The following is a 6,669-nucleotide window of genomic DNA, read 5'->3' on the forward strand; positions in this document are numbered from 1 at the left end:
GGTTTGAGGATGATAAGTTGTTGAGACTTTGTGTGTCACCCCATACTTCTTCAAAACAGCCTCAAGCATCCTATTGCAGAAATGGGTCCCGCGGTCACTTATGAGCGCCTTTGGTGTGCCAAACCGTGAGAAAATCTGTACCTTGAGAAAATCTACCACAACTTTGGAATCATTAGTACGGGTGGCCTTAGTCTCTACCCATTTGGACACATAGTCCACCGCCAATACAATGTATGAACAAGCAAAAGACGGCGGAAATGGTCCCATAAAGTCAATACCCCATACATCAAATATCTCACACACTAAAATGGGAGTAAGGGGCATTTGATTCCTAGAGCTTAAGGACCCGGATTTTTGGCACTTTTCGCAATGTGCACAAAACACATAAGAATCATGAAATATAGAAGGCCAAAAGAATCCGCTATCTAGAACTTTCCTAGCTGTCCTTTGGGGTCCAAAGTGACCACCACAAGCATAAGAATGGAAAAAATTAAGGATAGATTGTACCTCTTTTTGCTCACACACCTTCGGATCATTTGATCTGCACAGTACTTCCAAAGGTACGGCTCGTCCCATATGTATCGCTTGGCTTCCTTCTTGATTTTATCTTTTTGCCAACGGGATGAATCTGGGGGAAATTGACTTGTGACCAAATAATTGACGATATCTGCATACCATGGTGCTTCTTTGGCTACAAATAGATGCTCGTCTGGAAATGTGTCACAGATTGGTATACCATCTTCGGGTGATACAATGCGGCTTAGATGATCCGCAACTAAATTCTCCTTTCCACTCTTGTCTTTGATCTCAATATCGAACTCTTGCAAAAGCAGCATCCACCGTATTAACCTCGGCTTCGAATCTTTCTTTGTAAGTAAGTGCTTTATGGCTGCATGGTCCGAATATATGATCACTTTAGTTCCAAGGAGGTACTTTCGGAACTTCTCTAGAGCAAAGACAATAGCAAGCAACTCTTTCTCCTTTGTGGTGTAGTTGCCTTGTGCACTATCAAGGGTCTTTGATGCATAGTAAATGACATGATGTGCCCGGTCAACCTTTTGTCCCAAAACCGCCCCAACCGCGGTATTGCTAGCATCGCACATGATCTCGAATGGAAGATCCTAATTTGGCGGTTGAATAATGGGGGCGGATGTCAACAAGTCTTTCAAATGATCAAATGCCTTCTTACATTCATCACCAAACTCAAAATCAGCCTCCTTTTGTAGAAGTTGACACATCGGCACCGTGATCTTGGAAAAATCCTTTATAAACCGCCGAAAAAAACCTGCATGGCTAAGAAAAGAACGCACTTCCCGAACATTTGTCGGGTGTGGTAAGCTCTTAATAACATCTGTTTTGGCCTTGTCAACTTCTAAACCTTTTTGTGACACCACATGTCCAAGTATCAAGCCCTTGTCAACCATAAAATGGCATTTTTCATAATTAAGGACCAAGTTCGTGTCAATGAACCTTTGTAAGATTTTGGTGAGGTTTTACAAACATTCATTAAAAGAATTTCCATAAACAGTAAAATCTTCCATGAAAACCTCTATGATATTTTCGACATATTCTGAAAATATGCTCACCATACATCTTTGGAAGGTCGCGGGTGCATTGCACAAGCGGAAGGGCATGCGTCTATACGCAAAGGTGCCGAAGAGACATGTGAATGTGGTTTTCTCTTGGTCTTCCGGGGCAACCGGAATTTGATGAAAACCAGAAAAACCATCAAGGCAACAATAGTGGGATTTCCCGGCCAATCGTTCTAACATCTGATCGATGAATGGAAAAGGGAAGTGGTCTTTGCGGGTGGAAGCATTCAACTTCCTATAATCGATACAAACTCTCCACCCGTTTTGCACACTGGTGGGTACCAATTCCCCCTCGGAGTTTTTGACAACGGTGACTCCGATTTTTTTCGGGACAACTTGCACGGGACTTACCCACTTACTATCAGAAATGGGGTATATTACACCTGCATCCAAGAGCTTCATGATCTCTTTTTTAACCACCTCCATCATAGGTGGATTCAACCTCCTTTGGGCTTCACGGGTTGGCTTGAAGTCCTCTTCCATCAGTATTTTGTGCATGCATAATGATGGACTCAATCCTTTTATATCCGCAATGGTCCAACCAATAGCCTCCTTGTACTTCTTCAAAATTCCAACCAACTCTTTTTCTTCTTCTCGTGCTAGCTTAGTTGAAATTATCACCGGTAATGTCTCTTCCTCTCCAAGATAGGCATACTTGAGATGGTCGGGAAGAGCCTTCAACTCAAGAATCGGTGGTTGTACTATGGATGGGAGAAGTTTCGGATTGGAACTTTTTAGCTTCATGTGGGGTGGTTCAACTCTCATGGGTTGTGCTTTTTCCAAGGAATTGATTACTTCAATCAATTCATCCTCCAATGTGTACTTGTCAGCCAAATTCTTAATCCCTGTCTCATCAAAGTGTTTGCTCAAGATGGTGGTTAGCACATCTTGGCTTGACATCTCAAAGCAATAATTAGTACATGTATCAATAACATCTATGAAGTTTAAAGAATGAATATCACTAGGATAACGCATGGCTTCAAAGATATTAAAGTTAATCACCTCACCATCGAACTCCATAGACAAAGTACCATTGGCTACATCTATTTTTGTTTTTGCGGTACTCATAAAAGGTCTCCCCAAAAGGATGGAGTTCGATTGTGGGATGTTTTCATCACCCATATCCAAAACATAAAATTCAGCGGGAAATACAAGTTCATTAACTTGCACTAACACGTCTTCCAATACACCTTTCGGGTGTACCAAAGACCGGTCGGCAAGTTGAATGATAACTCCGGTTTTTGATAAAGGACCAATTCCCATTGTCTTATAGCTTAAATAGGGTAAAACATTGATTGATGCTCCAAGATCAAGCATGGCACGTGGTACAAAAAGGTTACCCATTTTACAAGGAACCGTGAAAACACCCGGGTCCTTGCATTTTTTTGGTAGCCGCTTTTGTAACACGGCTGAGACATTTTCACCAACTTTCACATTTTGATTTCCTTTAAGCTTTTTCTTAGATGTGCAAAGTTCCTTGAGGAACTTAGCATATCTAGGAATCTGTGTAATAGCATCTAAAAGAGGGATATTGATTTCAACCTTTCGAAACATGGCCATGATTTCATCATCTTCCCGCTCTCTTTTGGTGCTTGCCAACCTTGAAGGAAATGGAGCTGGTGTGACTTTCACTTCGGTCTCTATGGGCTTCTTTGACTTGGAAGTACTTTTCCTTTCCTCTTCTTTGATAGCTTCTTCCACCTCTATCTCTTTCTCTTCCTCTTCTTCATCCGGCATCTTTGGACCTTCATAGCTCTTCCCACCTCTTAAAGTAATGGCACAAGCATTGTGTTTCGGGTTCTTCTCCGTTTGAGATGGTAGCTTGCCTTGTGATTCCATCTTACTTACGGATTGAGCAAGTTGTGACACTTGTTGCTCCAAGCTTTTTATGCTTGCTTTGGTTTCTTGTTGGAAGCTTTGAGTGCTTGTGGCAAGGCTTTTCACTATGTCCTCTAAGGACATACTTGATGAACCCGCTTGTTGAGGAGGGTGCTGTGGCTGCCTTGGCTGGTAATTTTGAGGTTGGAAGGGTGGTTTTTGTTGATTTTGAGGAAATGGTGGTCTTTGTTGGTATTGATGTGATTGATTTGACTGATAATTTCCTTGCTGGTTTCCTCCCCAACCCTGATTATTGTTCCATCTCTGATCACCTCGTGGTTACTCATAACCCCTATGATTTGACCCGGAATAGCCTCCCATGACTTTTGCGTCTCCATAATCTTCCTCTTGGAGTTGTGGGAACATATCGGTTGGATGCCCCACTTGAGTGCAAATACCGCATGGGCGGGGTGTGGGCTGCACACCTTTGTCTTTGGCCAACATCATTAATACTTTTGTGAGCTCGGACAATTGAGTTTCAATCTGAGGAGTTTGAACTTCCTTTACACCTCGGGGTGCATCCGTGTACCATTCTTCATCATGGCTTGAATGTTTGGAATCTTCAGCCATGTTCTTGATTAGATTGCAGATCTTGGTTGGGGTCTTATCGGGTAAAGATCCGCCACTAGAAGCATTGAGAAGTCTTCTTTCCATTGGGGTCATGCCTTCAATAAAGTATTGTAGGAGCTGATACTCAGTAATCCCGTGCTTTGGACAACGGGCACATAGTCTCTTAAATCTTTCCCAATATGTGTGGAAAGCTTCTCTTTTGTGTTGCTTGATCCCGATAATTTCCCTCCGTAGGGCTGAAGCTTTCATTTCGGGAATGTACTTATCCAAGAACAACCGTGCAAGGTCTACCCAAGTAGTCACTGTCCCCGGTGGGAGGTCATAGAGCCAGTCGTTGGCTGCGTCTTGCACTGCAAAGGGGAATGCCCTAAGCTTGATCTGATCCTCCGTGACATTGTGTGGTTTCATACCCACACATACTACATGGAACTCTGTGAGAAACTTGTGAGGATCTTCATTTTCCAGGCCCCTAAATGTTGGGAGTAAGTGAATGAGGCCGGATTTTAGTTCCAATTTGGTGGCGGTTGGGTATGTGATGCAAAGAGGTTGTTGAGTAACCTCTTGTCTTGACCATTGGCGGAGGGTTTGTTCGGGTGGTGGGTTTGGAGGTGGTTGATTCCCTCCAGGGTTGTCTGCCATGGATTGAGAAGTGGGTGATGTTTCTGTAGGTGAAGTGTTTAGGATATTATGAACAGGTGAAGAGGGTGAAGTGGTATTTATGGGTGAGGATGGTTGTGGTGAGGGTGATGGGCTTTCTGTTTCTGAGGCTGATACACTTGAGAGGGGTATGTCCTCCCAAATGTTGATGACCGGGGGATTGGATGATGAAGAAGTACCGGAAACCGGTTGCCTCTTACGAAGCTTGGCTTGCTTCCTTAACTTCTTTGCAGTCTTCTCTATCTCTGAGTCAATTGGCAGTGGTGTACCTGTACGAAAAGATCTAGGCATAAACAATTAGTAACACCGTGTCCCCGGCAACGGCGCCAATTTTTTAGGCGTGTCAAAACCAACAAATATAGGGGTACGATATACTCCAAAATAATCCCACTATATTGCACTAGAAAGGTAGTACAGGGCAAGCAGGGTCGATCCACAGAGACACGGGACAATCAGTCTATACCTGTTTTGCGTAAGGTATTTGTTCACAAAAGATTAAGAGGGGGGTTTTGAATGCAATGATTAAACAGATAAATTTAAAACACAAGTAAACAACTAAACGAATGAATTAAGTTCAGATTTTGTAGGGACTCCAACTTCATGTATGACAATCCAGCAATGTGAACCAAAGATGACAAGGCATTTGTTTCATTCTATCTAAGTTGGTACTTGAAAGTGTTAACAAGCTGTAACACTTTCCATTCACCACATTAATCAATCAAAACAAGCTCTTTGATTAATCCTAACCTTACTAACATAATCTAAACAAGCTCTTAGAATTAGATTAAAAGATTGCATTAAGCTTATTGTGAATGCTCCCAACAACACCCAATACTCCTCACAAGCTCGGGAGCGTAAGAATGTGTGAAAAGATTTACACTAAATTCATTCATAAGAAATCAATTTAATGCTTGTTACTTAGTTCAATTCACAAAACAATTACGGATTTTGCAAAATGAATAACTTGAATGACGTAACCCTAATTCAAATGGCCAATAAGAATCATTATTAGAACAAAACATTCGATTAAAATAAAATCAGTTTCACTAGATAGAAATTAAACACAAACATCAGGTCATATGATTTGATTCACAACCAAAAAGTCAAAACATGAAATTGGAGGAGTTAGGGTTCTAGCCACACATGGCTAGAACAAGATCAACAAGTTTAAAAGATGAAATTAAGTCTAAAGTGCTTACAAAGAAGAAATTAAAATGTTTCCCAATGATTCACGAACAACCCTTGCCAAAACCCTTGACTTCTCCTCTCCAAAAGTGCTCTGGTATGCTCTGTGTGTGTAAAAAATGACCCAATTCCCGACATAAGGAAAAAGGGAAAAACTGCCAAAAAGCAGTTTTTAAGTTGAACACGGCCCATGTCGATATAGAGTAAATCAACACGGGTCGTGTTAAGTGAAAACACACCCTTCAACTTCGATTCCAAGTCTAAAGTATGATGCTAAAAAAAATTCAAATGGACCAACACGCCCCGTGTCAATATAGAGTAAATGAACACGGGTCGTGTTCAGTGAGGTCAAAATGCCTGGGATGGTCAAACACGCCCCGTGTTGGATTTCTAGGCCAAACCCAACACGCCCCGTGTTGCCCTCTGACTCTGAGTCCAAACTTGATTTTCTCAATTCTTCCGTTTTACGCCCGATCATCCCGCAATCTTCACCAATGCCCCCGGCACCTCCAAAAGTGCGCTCCAACCTCCGGTTTACCTGAAAATGTCATTAAAGAGTGCAAATAAGTTTGTTCCAGAAATTAACCTAAATATGATGAAATGGAATAAAAGCAATGAACAATTATGCTAAAAACATGCATACAAAGGGCTAAAGGTTGTGCGAAAAGGTGCACAAAATGCACCTAACAATCCACTTATGTGGATCGTACTTGGAGCCCCGATAAACAAATGGGTTTTGATTTTGACCTAGTCAAAGGTCAAAGCTAAATCAAACTTGTATTTATAT

Source organism: Lactuca virosa, chromosome 1 (assembly GCF_052849685.1).
Source record: "Lactuca virosa cultivar CGN04683 chromosome 1, Lactuca_virosa_CGN04683_v6, whole genome shotgun sequence".
Taxonomy (NCBI): domain Eukaryota; kingdom Viridiplantae; phylum Streptophyta; class Magnoliopsida; order Asterales; family Asteraceae; genus Lactuca; species Lactuca virosa.